The sequence below is a fragment of the Schistocerca gregaria genome, chromosome 1, assembly GCF_023897955.1.
Source record: "Schistocerca gregaria isolate iqSchGreg1 chromosome 1, iqSchGreg1.2, whole genome shotgun sequence".
Lineage (NCBI taxonomy): Eukaryota > Metazoa > Arthropoda > Insecta > Orthoptera > Acrididae > Schistocerca > Schistocerca gregaria.
This window is the reverse complement of record NC_064920.1, coordinates 523,768,450-523,784,006: the sequence shown is the minus strand read 5'-3', so window position 1 is coordinate 523,784,006 and position 15,557 is coordinate 523,768,450. Positions and strand designations below refer to the sequence as shown.

General features: G+C 43.7%; 1 pseudogene; it reads right to left on the bottom strand.

Annotated features, from left to right (window-relative positions):
- Window positions 1-4,486: 4,486 nt before the first annotated feature.
- LOC126290107 (5S ribosomal RNA) lies at window positions 4,487-4,604 on the bottom strand (annotated as a pseudogene).
- Between the last annotated feature and the right edge of the window lie 10,953 nt (window positions 4,605-15,557).

Below are 15,557 nucleotides of genomic sequence, written 5' to 3'. Positions count from 1 at the left end.
TAAATCAGGGCTCGCATATAAAAATGTAAGCGCACATTTTTTCCAATCGCCGTTGACAGTGTAACGGCAGAGAGTGAGCTTGAAGGTGGTTCATTGAACGCTCTGCCAGGCACTTAATTGTGAATAGCAGAGTAATCACGTAGATGCAGATGAAGCCGGGCATTCGCCTTACCTACCAGAGGTCTTAAGTGCTCGTTCCATCTCATACTGCTTTCAACGTTACGCACAGATGTTTAAACGGTGTGAATATGTCAAGCAGCACACGATTAATACTGCATCCGAGCATTACCGTTTTGATCTTTCTACTCATTTCTCTACATTTAGGGCCAGCTAGCGTTCATCACATCATCACACCAACCGCAAATTTTGTCTAAATCGTCTTGTATCTTCCTACAATCACTCAACTTCGACATCTTACCTTACACCACAGCATCATCAGCAAACAACCGCAGATTGCTGTCCACCTGGTCCGCCAAATCATTTGCGTATATAGAGTTCAACACCGTTCCTATCACAATTCCCTGGGGCACTCCTGACGATAGCTGTGTCTCAGATGAACACTTGCCGTCGAGAACATACTGGGTTCTATTACTTAAGTAGTCTTCGAGGCACTCACATATCTGTGAACTTATTCCACATGTTCGTACCTTCGTTAAAAGCGTGGAATGGGGCACCGTGTCAAATGCTTTTCATTTGAATATACAACTAAAATAAATTCGTTGCATTCGTCTGTGGCTGATGTTCCGTTAGTGTTACTTTCAATTCCTGTAGCGTCTCCTAACGATACTGTAACGTTTTGTGTTTCCCTTCTTCTGAATAAAGAACCTCATAGCGAATCACAGAACGAGGTAGCACTGTGGTAAAACAATGGATTCGCCTTCGGGGGAACGACGGACCAAATCCACGTCCTGTCATCCCACTTTAGTGCTTCTGTGGTTTTCCTAAACAGATTAAGGCAGTGGGCGGGACGATTCCTTTGAAAAAACACGGGACTTGCGAACACGGAATATTTCCCTTCTCGTCTTCCCCCATCCCAGACTGTGCTCGGCTTCTAGTGAAGTCGCCGTCAACGGTACGTTGAACATTGATCTTAATTTCGTAAAACATTGTGCAACTATTCTTTGGATCATTGCCATTTCCTTTAGTCGAATGCAGTTCGTAGACTAGATTAGAAATTAGAGGAACATCTGCTTATACGAAATCGTTGAGCCAATTTAGAATTGTATATGCGAGATTGTACAACGCAGAGTATAAATATTATGTTCTTTTTTTTTATCAATGGCTACGTCGTTATAACTTTATTTAAAAACTCGTATTCACCCAAAACTGAAATTCTTCCTTAAACTGAATTGTGTAGTAATGCCAATACGTTGAAATCATTTTGAAGAAATTGAATTATTGTGTACATAGTTATATTTTCGCTCTTTTAATTTGACATTCAGAAACAGTAGACAGATAGCGTTTTGATATGTCTTACGCAGTGCGGTTTGCTTAAACATCGACTTATAAGCTTGAAATGAGAATCCTGTCCTGTATTTTGGTTCTACAGCAAGTTCTCGATTAATTACTCGGTTTGAGGATCATCGACGCATAATGCGCAGATTCATTAAAAAATAAGAAAGCAAGAAACAAGCTTGAATAATTCTATAATAATACTTTTGTTTACAGATCTCTTTTGTGTTTATGAGTAGTGTTTCATGCCCAAGAAGCACCCGCAGTCCCCTGTAGTATTTTTCGTTGTATAAGATTTTAATTACGATATATGCGAGAACTCTGTAATTTTAATAAGTTTGCCGGCGAATTCCTATCTGTATGTTGCCTAAACCTTTCTCTGGGACTTCAAATTCAATATTTTTCAACACATTATGTAAGGCAAATGAAGCGTAAGTAATGCAATGGTCCTTCAGATGTGATGTGTAGCATGGTTTGTACATACAATAAATGTCAGTTTCCAGTAAAAATGAAAGTATTTTCGAATACCCATGCATTTCGGTTATCCGAGGTCTCCGTTCCGCATTAACTCGGGTAAGCGGAGGATTTTTGAGAAAAGCCGTTTGGGTGTTGGGGAAGGTAATGAGAAGCCAAGAGAAGCCAAGACGAAATGACATTAGGAAAAGTGAGAAGAAAGTTAGAATGTACTGACCGCAGGGAATAATTCAGGACAACATACGGGAAAATTAATAGTAAAGGCGTGAAAATTAACAGTGCAACAGAAACTTCGTTGTGAAACTGATTGGAGAGAATTGGTAAACGGAAAATCGTTCATTAAAGGGCCCTACGAGGGTTAGGAATTTCTTGTAGGAGAAGAAATGGAAGTCGTTATAGAAGACATAGTATTAGAGTTTAACAGAGCTTTGGAAGACTGATCAAATAAGGCAGAAAGCACAGATAACATTCTTTCAGAATTACCGTAATCAGTGTAGTTAGAGTCAACGAAACAGTTGTTCTCATTGGTTTGTAGAATCTATGAATCTGGAGACACACGTCAGAAAAAAAACATTATTCACACAATCCGAAAGATGAAAAGGAAAGTGCGAGAACTATCGCATAGTAACTTTCCGCTGCATGCATTGAAGTTGTTGAAAATAACGAACAGAAGAATGGAAAAGGAATATGAGGACCTCATAGATGATGAAAAGTTAGCCTTTAGGAAAGGTAAAGGCATCGAGAAGCAGTTAGGACTTTGCACTCGATAATGGAAGCATGAAAAATGAAGACACGTTCATCAAATTTGTTAACGCAGAAAAAGAGTTCTACAGTGTAAAATGGCGAAATTCGCACGGAAATATATAGAATCTATAGGAGAATACGGATCATATGCGATATGTACAAGGGTCAAGAGGGATAAGTGTGAATGACAAACCAAGATCGATGTGCTCAGCTAAGGAGAGTGTAGGACAGAGAAGGACTCTTTCGCCCCTACAGTTCAAGATACACACCGAAGGAATCTTCATGGAAATAAAAGACGGGTTCGAGAGTGGGATTGAAATTAATGAAAAGATTCACTAAAGACACTGCCACCTCCAATGACAGTAAGGAAGAATAAGAGGACCTGAGTGAATCACTCTATGTTGAATGGAAACAAAAAAAATCCAATAACAAAAAAAAACAAAAAAGACGAAAGTAAAGACGGGCGCCGGAAATGTGATTATAGATAAACTTAACATAGAAATGGCTACCACAAAATAAACGCAAGTAAGGAATTCTGCCACCTTGGAAGCAAAGTAGCAAATAACAAATGCAGCCATGAACACGTGAAAAGCAGAATAGCGTAGGAAAAGTGGGTATTCGTGGCTGCAAGAAGACTCTTAGTATCAAATAACGAGGCAGGAATTTCTGAGAATGCATATTTGCAGCACAGGATAGTACTGAAATGAATCATGGATAGTGGGAAAACCGGAAAGAAGACAATCGAACCATTTCAGATGTGGCACTATGAGGGATGTTTAAAATTACGTGGACTGCTAAGATAAGAATTGAGGGTGTTCACCGCAGAGTCTAAGAGGAGAGGATCGTTTGAAAAATATTGACAAGAAAAAGAGGCAGATTATAGGACTTATATTGAGACGTCAAGGAATAATTTCACGAATATGGTACTTGCGTAGATGTGGCTATCGTTAAAAGAAAGGTGTTTCTCGCTACCTCTAAATTTCAGGCATCAGCTTTCTCCCTACAATGTGGGAGTGTTTTGTTGATTCCCACCTATAGAGTGAGAAATGACCATCGTAATAAAATAAGAGAAATCAGAGCTCGTACGGCAATAGGAGTTCATTTTATCCACGTGCTATTCGAAAACAGAAGGGTCGAGAACTGATATGAAAGTGGTCCTGGTCCTGTGAATCATCTGTCAACACTAATGTGTGAATTACGCGTTAGTCGTGTAGATGTAGACTAGAGATAGATATAGAGGTTTAAAACTATAGGGGAAGAAAGAGATTTGAACATATGCAACGAATAATGGAGGACGTTGAGTGCCTGCGCTACTGTGAGATAAAGGGTCTGGCAGAGGGGAGAAAGTCGCGTGGGGCCGCATCATATCGGTCAGAACACTGATTAAAAACAAGAAGTGCTGTGGGTAGCAAGCAGGATACGCAATTAGAGCGACACAATACGTGTCGACTGCATAACTAGAGAAAATGTAAAATACAGACTGGAGATGGTAAGCAAGATATTTCTGAGGAAGAGACGTCAACTATAAATTAACGTGTACGGAAGTCACATCTCTTCATATCTGGAGTATAGCTTTATATGAAAGAGAAACAAGTGCACAGTGTGGCTTACTAGAAAAATGCTGAAGACTAAATAAACTAAACTCCGCGCGAACAGGCCTTGGAAGGCCCAATGGTACCGACGGCCCGCCGTGTCGTCCTCAGCCCACAGGCGTCTCTGCATGCGTGTATGGATGGGAATGTGGTCAGCACACCGCTCTCCCGGCCGTATGTCAGTTTACGAGACCGCTACATCTCAATCAAGTAGCTCCTCAGTTTGCCAACAGCACTCGGCATGCTGGATGGTCACCTATCCAAGTTCTAGCCCAGCCCGAAAGCGCTTAACTTCGGTGATCTGATGGGAACCGGTGTTACCACTGAGCCAAGGCCATTGACGAAGATTAAGTAATCGGACAACTAATGAGGAAGCTACTGAAACAAATCGGAGAAAGGTAACATTCACGGCACATCTCAACTGACAGAAAGAAGAGAAGAAGAGGGTGAGAGGATGCATCCTAAGGAATAGTCACTTTCGTACTACAGGAAAGTGTTTGAGGTTGGGGGGGGGGTTGGAGGGGGAAGGGGGGAGGGGGGATTAAGATTGTAGAGTGAGAGCAAGGTTTCACTGCGGAAAGAAAGATCCATCAGTTACGCAGAGATGAACAGACCTGCAAGGGGTAGAGGAGCGTGGAGGGTTGCATCAAGACTGTCGTTTCACGGAGGAGCAAGATCACTGTTGCGTGTCTGTAGCTCGTCTGTTAGGAGTAGTGACTGACAGCAGAACTAGCTTTTGATATCTGCAGTCTTTATATTGCTCTGCGAAGAAAGTATGCTCAACTAATGGCCTAGTAAACGGTTGCTTGTAATAGAGTTATCCATGGTTCAATATTTCTATGAAAATTAGATCCTTTTAGTGTTCAAATATAGCATAGTCTCAAAGTTTTGTACGTGGTTTTATAGTCGAATACTGAAGAATTCGTGTGTGTTTTAAGTAACTAATGACGAGGTTCCGAACCAAATTGAGAAAAAAAATTATGGCACAGATGCACTAAAAAAAATGAGAAGTGAAAGGTCACACCCCTATGCATCAAGAAATCGTCTGTTTCGTAATAGAGGGAAAAACAGGAAGTAAAAGTGCCGAATGAGACCGAGGCTTGAATACAAAAAGTAAGAGTGTTGGATCTTTAAGAGGTGCTAATGTTTATTTAGAGCTCGTACAAAATAGATACTTTTTTCAACGTTTTACTGGCGTTCAAAGCAGTCACCAGCATTGTGTATAACCCGTTGCCAAAGATGTGGAAGTCGTAGGATACTCTTAGCAGCGCCAGTTGTGTTGACAATTCGAGCGGCGCGGTCTATTGTCCGACGAATTTGTAGCAGTTACGCAGTTTACGAGACCGCTACATCTCAATCAAGTAGCTCCTCAGTTTGCCAACAGCGCTCGACATGCTGGATGGTCACCTATCCAAGTTCTATCCCAGCCCGACAGCGCTTATCTTCGGTGATCTTCGGTTTAGAAATCGAGTTGAACATACGAGGGCTTAAGTCAGGGGAGTGCAGTAGGTGGTATAGCCCTTAGCAGCCCCATCAGTCAATGTACACCAACGAATGGGGAATGTAAGTTAGCAGAACAGTAATTGCAATACAGTTTTCTTATGTAGAGGTACATTTAGTACAAGAGTTTAGTCCTTTTAAATACTGTTGTGTAGAGTAGACATACAGTAAAGTCTGTCGTTACTACAAACTGCATCGACATAACGTTCCTTTTATTGTTGTTGATGTTGTTGTTGAAGGTATGCGGAATGTTACGCAACCAGTGGAACTGTACAGACAGCGACATCCTGACTAGAACCCACCTCCCCAACGGATGATTTCTCGTCTTGTTACTAAGCTTCAGGAAACGGCAACTTACAACCCACGACAACGCAATTGTCGTAACACTCACACAGACGAAGCTCCCGAAGTTATTGTTCTCACTTCCCTTGATATGCATACACATGTGATCACACGACAGCTTAAACACGAGACTGGCATTCCTAAAACCAGAGTACATCGTATTAATCTTACACCTCACCGGTTCCATCCTTACCATGTTCACCTACATCAAGAAGTACATGGGTATGATTTCCAGAATTGTGTACAGTTCTGTCAGTGGGCACAGCAGAAAATACTCGCCAACCCGAACTTCTCCTCCAATGTTCCATTTACCGACCAATGTTCCTTCTCAAACAAAGAACAGATAAGTTCAAGGAACATGTATATTGGTCCAGCGAGAACCCACGATGGCTTAGACAGGTGGAACATCAACGTCAGTGGACAGTTAAGGTCTGGTGCGGGATGGTTGGTACTACAATTATTGGCCGTTATTTCATCAATGGTACTCTAAATGGCACAGCGTATGCCAACTTCACCAGATCAATTCTCCTTCCTCTTCTGGATGAAGAGCCGCTAAGAACCAGAATGCTTATGTGGCATCAACAAGATGGATGTCCAGCACATAATGCCTTGCATGCACGTCGTGTTCTGAACCGAAGGTATCCTGCCAGATGGATTGGTCTAGCAGGAACAGTTACTTGGCCTGCTAGGTCTCCTGACTTAAATCCTGTGGACTTTTTTTCTTTGGGGATGCATTAATGATATTGTCTGTCGCGATATTCCAACAACTCCTGAAGACATGCAGGAACGTGTCGTGCTTGCTTGTAAATCTCTTCAGCAGACAACACTGGAAGCAATAAATAATTCTTTCATTCAACGATTGCGCCAGTGTATCGGTGTCCTGGGTCACCTGACCACTAAAGAACATTTTCTTGAAACGTTTTGTAAATTCCATCTGGACAAACAGTTGCTTAGGGTGGTCAAGATAAATGGGACACCCTGTATATACACTCCTGGAAATGGAAAAAAGAACACATTGACACCGGTGTGTCAGACCCACCATACTTGCTCCAGACACTGCGAGAGGGCTGTACAAGCAATGATCACACGCACGGCACAGCGGACACACCAGGAACCGCGGTGTTGGCCGTCGAATGGCGCTAGCTGCGCAGCAATTGTGCACCGCCGCCGTCAGTGTCAGCCAGTTTTCCGTGGCATACGGAGCTCCATCGCAGTCTTTAACACTGGTAGCATGCCGCGACAGCATGGACGTGAACCGTATGTGCAGTTGACGGACTTTGAGCGAGGGCGTATAGTGGGCATGCGGGAGGCCGGGTGGACGTACCACCGAATTGCTCAACACGTGGGGCGTGAGGTCTCCACAGTACATCGATGTTGTCGCCAGTGGTCGACGGAAGGTGCACGTGCCCGTCGACCTGGGACCGGACCGCAGCGACGCACAGATGCACGCCAAGACCGTAGGATCCTACGCAGTGCAGTAGGGGACCGCACCGCCACCTCCCACCAAATTAGGGACACTGTTGCTCCTGGGGTATCGGCGAGGACCATTCGCAACCGTCTCCATGAAGCTGGGCTACGGTCCCACACACCGTTAGGCCGTCTTCCGCTCACGCACCAACATCGTGCAGCCCGCCTCCAGTGGTGTCGCGACAGGCGTGAATGGAGGGACGAATGGAGACGTGTCGTCTTCTGCGATGAGAGTCGCTTCTGCCTTGGTGCCAATGATGGTCGTATGCGTGTTTGGTGCCGTGCAGGTGAGCGCCACAATCAGGACTGCATATGACCGAGGCACACAGGGCCAACACCCGGCATCATGGTGTGGGGAGCGATCTCCTACACTGGCCGTACACCTCTGGTGATCGTCGAGGGGACACTGAATAATGCACGGTACATCCAAACCGTCATCGAACCCATCGTTCTACCATTCCTAGACCGGCAAGGGAACTTGCTGTTCCAACAGGACATTCTGACAATTCGCGAGCCCGACATAAGTGGTGCTGAAAGATTTATGGGACATAATGGAGGGGTCAGGTCGTGCACAAAGGCCTGGGGTGTCTACACTTTCTCAATTATGGACGGCTATGGAGGCAGCAATCCTGAGTATTTCTGCGGGGGCTTCCGACGACTTGTTGAGGCCATGCCACGTCGATATGCTGTGTTACAAACGGCAGATTGAGGTCAGACAGGAAGTTACGACTGTCACATGACTTTATTCACCTCAGTTTAGTTGGTAGTTGGAGTGGGCGACATTTGCTCAGGTACCCATGCGGGATGTGGACACGATCAGCAGTGGCTGAGAGAGGGACGTGCGGGATTAGAGGCGCAATTCCCACACATGTTGCTAAGACTTTTAACTTGATTCAGCGAAAGGTGGTGCTTGAGCTGCTATGTGTGGAGTTAAGCGTTTGTTATTGTGTAATAGTCGCACGAGTTCTGAGCACTAAGGCCAATATTCCATCGCCAACAGCTTAGGACTGATTTGAAGCACAGAATTAGCCGTTGTTTTAATTAGCTTCTTTGGTTAACTTGCATTAAATTCGGCAGCTGTGTCCGGATGAAACATTACACCAGTGGATTATGGACTGTGGATAGTCGTCGAAAAAATTGATGAACTTCGTGCAAGGATTTGTGCTTATCTGTAGACGGCAAAATTATCACAGGTGGGAACTAAGGTAGGTATTTCTTTTTGTTTTGTTTTCAGAAGCTCGCCCTGACTGGACAGTTTAAATAGTATGTGTACATTAGGATAGGGCACTTTCACTTTTGATGGGCATGAAAACACTAGTGGGCCCCTAAATGACACTTTTACCAGCACCGGAACGGCGGCGGCGGAGCACGTATAGCATCGGCCACCTACTGCTGTTTCTCACAAGACGTGACAGCGCCCGCAGCGTCAGTTCCGATACATGTGACAGTGGCAAGCAGAGCAGCAACAACACTTTGACCAAACAGCAGACGATGGCGGTGGCAGCACACCTGTTGCGGAATACCAATGTTAAGAGAACGAAGCAGATGCATTTACTTTTCTGTTCTAATTTCAGTTTTTTCGTCAGTCAGAATGAATTACTAAATCAAGAGAAATCTAAGCGATAACAGCACAGTAAGCAGCAGAGAGCCTGGCAGGTCATCTAGGTTGGAGTTTCAAAGTGAAGATGTTGCACTTACTTTTAGTGTTCAGATCAATAAAGTTGTAAAATGTGCATCTACAGTGTAGCTGGAAACAAATTTCGAAATTGAAATAGCCACCCTAAATAATACACTTGAAGAAAATGTCGAAGATATTGAAACTAGTTTCTGGGGTAAAATCGACAAGGCTCAGCGATAAGTTTCAACGAAAAAGTGCAAGGAAATAAAATGAAATTAGAACTAGAATGACTTGCTCTAAAGTAATGCTTCCGAATTTTTGTATGAAAACTCTTATGGCTTTTTCCAATAACACAAACGTTGCTGATGTTCTATATCTTTATTGGTTCCAATGGCTCTGAGCACTATGGGACTTAACTTCTAAATCATCAGTCCCCTAGAACTTAGAACTACTTAAACCTAGCTAACCTAAGGACACCACACACATCCATGCCCGAGGCAGGATTCGAACCTGCCACCGTAGCGGTCGCGCGGTTCCAGACTGGAGCGTCTAGAACCGCTCGGCCAACCCAGCCGGCCTATACCTTTAGTCTTCCGTCTACATATTAGCAGCCTTCTGCCGCTAGAGGAATCCGAACTGTAGTTTATGTCATACTGGTGTGTAGCGTAACTATGTCGGTGCTTGAGAAACAACCTGCCGTAATCGAGTTTCGAATTCAAAGAGTTCTTCCACACATGGAGCACACTGCCCTTAGGATGACAATGACAAACCATACAAACCATACGTCTGGAACAATCTGATGCCTTTGGTTGACTGCCATTGATTATACACTCCTGGAAATGGAAAAAAGAACACATTGACACCGGTGTGTCAGACACACCATACTTGCTCCGGACACTGCGAGAGGGCTGTACAAGCAATGATCACATGCACGGCACAGCGGACACACCAGGAACCGCGGTGTTGGCCGTCGAATGGCGCTAGCTGCGCAGCATTTGTGCACCGCCACCGTCAGTGTCAGCCACTTTGCCGTGGCATACGGAGCTCCATCGCAGTCTTTAACACTGGTAGCATGCCGCGACAGCGTGGACGTGAACCGTATGTGCAGTTGACGGACTTTGAGCGAGGGCGTATAGTGGGCATGCGGGAGGCCGGGTGGACGTACCGCCGAATTGCTCAACACGTGGGGCGTGAGGTCTCCACAGTACATCGATGTTGTCGCCAGTGGTCGACGGAAGGTGCACGTGCCCGTCGACCTGGGACCGGACCGCAGCGACGCACAGATGCACTCCAAGACCGTAGGATCCTACGCAGTGCAGTAGGGGACCGCACCGCCACTTCCCAGCAAATTAGGGACACTGTTGCTCCTGGGGTATCGGCGAGGACCATTCGCAACCGTCTCCATGAAGCTGGGCTACGGTCCCGCACACAGTTAGGCCGTCTTCCGCTCACGCCCCAACATCGTGCAGCCCGCCTCTAGTGGTATCGCGACAGGGGTGAATGGAGGAACGAATGGAGACGTGTCGTCTTCAGCGATGAGAGTCGCTTCTGCCTTGGTGCCAGTGATGGTCGTATGCGTGTTTGGCGCCGTGCAGGTGAGCGCCACAATCAGGACTGCATATGACCGAGGCACACAGGGCCAACACCCGGCATCATGGTGTGGGCAGCGATCTCCTACACTGGCCGTACACCTCTGGTGATCGTCGAGGGGACACTGAATAGTGCACGGTACATCCAAACCGTCATCGAACCCATCGTTCTACCATTCCTAGACCGGCAAGGGAACTTGCTGTTCCAACAGGACAATGCACGTCCGCATGTATCCCGTGCCACCCAACGTGCTCTAGAAGGTGTAAGTCAACTACCCTGGCCAGCAAGATCTCCGGATCTGTCCCCCAGTGAGCATGTTTGGGACTGGATGAAGCGTCGTCTCACGCGGTCTGCACGTCCAGCACGAACGCTGGTCCAACTAAGGCGCCAGGTGGAAATGGCATGACAAGCCGTTCCACAGGACTACATCCAGCATCTCTACGATCGTCTCCATGGGAGAATAGCAGCCTACATTGCTGCGAAAGGTGGATATACACTGTACTAGTGCCGACATTGTGCATGCTCTGTTGCCTGTGTCTATGTGCCTGTGGTTCTGTCAGTGTGATCATGTGATGTATCTGACCCCAGGAATATGTCAATAAAGTTTCCCCTTCCTGCAACAATGAATTCACGGTGTTCTTACTTCAATTTCCAGGAGTGTACTTAATATTGTACCGACTTGGCCCCATCCGGTTTTAATTTACTTCCAAAACTTAAAGGACGCCACCGAGGATTTCACTTTGATAGTGATAAATCTTTGCAAACAGTTGTGAGGTCGTGACTCCGTCAACAAAGTCAAACATTCTGAAGTGTCGGTATGAAAAAAACTATCCTCTTGTTGGAAGAAATGTTTTCATCGTCAGATCGAATAGCTCGAGAAATAAATATGTAGACATGTAGAATGTCAGTAACATTTGTTTCATTTATAAAGCTTTAAGCGTTTTTCACATAAGAAATTCATGAGGCATTACGTTTCAGCACACCCTTGTAAGAACTAAATTTGGCCAAACAGAACAGAAATTAAGTACAAAAACAAATTCAGTGAAAACGGAACAGTAAGGAAACTGATAAATGTGGTCATCTAAAGACGAGACAAAGGCTGATACATGAGTGGAGATAGTGAGCTCAGCATACGAACCTCGGTGAAAAATCGAAGGCAGTGATATTGAAAAGTGCCGCACTAGGATAAGTAACTTAGAATTCTGCAGTACAGCAGCTACTACAAATTATCCTGCAATGTAGAGTCTGAAGCTAAGATTTCCTTGAGTCTGCCAGAGGCAGTTTTTTATTCGTGTGAGTGATGGACCTTACGTTTTTAAAACGGCTGCTGGACTAGAGAGTCCGGTTCACACGTAGATTACGTACCACATGATGTCATTACGTACCACATGATGTGAATGACCTTTCACTTTTCATTGAATGCTGTAGTGGAGCAAAGCAGATATGTTTGCAGAACGAATCATTAAATGGTCTAGTACAAAGGACATAGTTTTCTTCGTAGAAATTCTACATTGAGGAACTTATAAGGCTAATTCATATGGGTAGGGCCCTACACGCATTCAACAACGTTTCCAGTTTGAAGACAAGTTTGTCAGAAAAGATGCAGTGGTCGTTAATTCGCAGTCCAACAAATACAGAGAAAAATTTCTTACATTTCGTAGCAAAGCTGAATCAGTCAGCGATGCACAAGCCGACTGGGTGCAAGATAAGCAGCTATACGGCCAACAGAATCCGCACAGGCCTCACTGGGCATCTAATGGGATGAAAAGGAGCTGTAATAGCTGGAGGAAGACTCAGGGTAGATCTGAAGGAGCGAGAGAGGGAACTGCCATCGAAATAGAGTGTGCGGGCCTGAAGAGGGAGCATGGCATGTCTGACAGAAGAGAGCAACCAAGGTAAAGTCGAGGATCTAAACTCTGTTTCAGCTGTGTCCCAAGACGAAGAACTCACGATAATTTAATGGGGACTACTAAATGGAACTACAGAAAGAGAATCAAAGGAAAGTTATTCTGTAAAGACAGTAGTAAGGAAAGCAATGAAAATCGAATCTGTCCGGTGAATCTATTTCTAGGGAATTATGAGTTATGAGTAGGATTGAAAAGGTTCAACAGGACTAGAATGACAAAAGTAGAAGGAATACGGGAAAGATACTTGTGAAGATGGGAGTGACATGAAAAAAGTGGTCTGAATAGAATGAAACAAAAATTAAAATTTTATATGGGGTAGTCAGCAAGCAGTCGTGTATTGTGTCTGAGTCGCTGTCTGCTGGAGGTTTTGATGGAATAAATGTGCCAGTTGACGATGAATGGTGACAACGACAAACTTAAGGTTATTTTGGAGGATGTATAAATATCTGAATTATGTTGTTAAGGATGTAGGTCATGTGGATATGAACAAAGTAGTGGAGTAGAATTTTTATAATGTACACTGGCTGATGGATTCATGTTCCAATGGTTTTAATTGAGTAATCGTGATCTCCTGTCTTTCCGTTTAGTGTGATGAAATTAAATTTGGTAGTTGTTGAGAAAATAACTGAGAACTGGGTAAATGTACAACCTAGTACAAAATCGTGTTAGAAAAAATGTGTAATGGACGATTACACATCCCTCCAGTAACCATCCTTTGGCTAAGTTGGTAGTAGAGTAGTCTATTTTTTACTGAGTATCCCAGAAAATGATGTGAACTGCGAACTGTGACAGAATTTGAAAATCAAATTAACAAAATACGGCTGTTAAATAAATGAAGAAGAGAGCCGTTTACAATTTAGAATTGAACAAAATTACTTTTATTAAATATAAACGAATTCACTTGTGAATGGTGGCCTCATAATAGAAGAAATCAGATCGTATCGGCTTGCACATAAACAGTTCGTCAGCGGAGTTCCTAAATGGGCGCAGTGGAACTAGCAGTATATAAAATCTGTGCCCAGTGATCTTCCATACCTAGTTACCGTAACATCTGGGCACTCAATTTCAAATTCTGAGAGCACCTTAACATTAAAAAATGGAAATTTTGAGTTCATTATGTAATACTATATTCACTAGATAGCAGTCATAAAGCTGTTCAATAAGATTTATTTAGTTACTCAATAGCTGCAATAGTTCTAGAGAAAGAAATTAAACTGCCTTTAGTTATCACCAGCCTACTGCGGCACCCCATGTAACACAGTGTTTAAGCTGCCTTTGGAGTCTAAATCCACCTAAAGTTAAAGTTCTCGCAATTAGCGAATAGCTGTCTGTGACATAACGAATTATGCGAGTAGTAGAGTCTAACACATCTCCCACAGTTCAAAACAGTAGCATACTCAGGGTTCGGTTCTGGGAGAGTTACAGCTTAATGCTGTCTCCATACATCCGAAATCTAACTTCCGTCACCCTCACTTTTTAAGTACCATAGATGCCTACAATATTAATAATAACAGCAATAATAAATATGAACTATTGTAATATATTAGGTTGGTGCATGAGTTCATAGAGCTTTTGTTTTGATATTGATATTCCGGGTGCTATGGGATTATTTACAAATTGTTATTTTTTGATTGTAGTTCACAGTTTTTATCTGAATTTTTATATTGTCATTTCGTCGGAGATAGTGAGTGGAGCTGTGGACACTAGAAAATGGACTGTTACATCGAGACATCAGAACATTTCTGACATAATCTGACATTAAATCGAGACGTGGCAGCAGCGAAGGTAGCCAGAAATATTTGCGCCATGTATGGATACAATGCCATTTGACAGAGCATGGCCACAAAATGTTTTTCTCGTTTCAAGGAGGATCGTTTTGACGTTAATGACTTTCCACGTTCAGGATGACCTTCGGGGTTTGATGAAGATCATTTAAACGTGTAAATCCACAATAATCCACGTCAGTGTAGTTGATAACTGGTAAATGTGATGAACTGTGATCGTTCCACCATCGCGAGACGTTTGAGTGCAGTGGGGAAGGTTCAAAAGGTCGGGTGTGTGTGTGTATCGCCTCTTCTAACCCAAATTCATAATAATAAGCGGGTGGCCATATGTGCATCTCTGTTTGCTCGTCAACTTGCTCGTGAACAACAAAGGTGGTGTTTTTATACTAACATAGTTCCCTCCCCCCTACCCAAAAAAACAGCAATTCCCCGTAAAAAGATCTGCGCGCAACGATGAAAGATAATGTTGTGCATCTGCTGGAACAGCGGTGGTATGGTGTACTAAGAACTGCTTTCTCGCAATGTAACCTTCACTCTTGACATTTATTGTCAACAGCTGACACGTCTTACAGACATAATCCAAGAACAACGACTAGGAACACTTCTGAAGTGACGCTGTTCCACAATAACGCTAGCCCGCATTATGCTGGATTGACAAAAAGACTATACACTGGTGGTTTTTGGAAGTCTTCCCGCACCCGCTTGATTCACCTGATCTTGCGCCCTAATAGTTTGACCTTTATTGCTGTCTTTCGAAGAACCTTCAAGGAACTTCCTTTCCGGATAAAAATACGCTCCGAACATTGCTAAACGATTTTTCCGCCTCAAAACCACGTGATTTCTAGAGTCACGGTATCGAAAAATTACACCAGCGTTAGCAGAGTGTTGTAAATAGTGGAGGATAATATATTATTGATGATTAAAGTGTCTGTTACATGTATCTGTTGTTTTTATAAACTTATGGAAAAACGCCACGAACTTATGCACCAACCTAATAATAATAATAACAATTTGCAAACATTCTCTCAAAAAAAATCTGTTTATGTATGTCACGCAAATGATTTAAGGATTACAATAGCAGAAAACT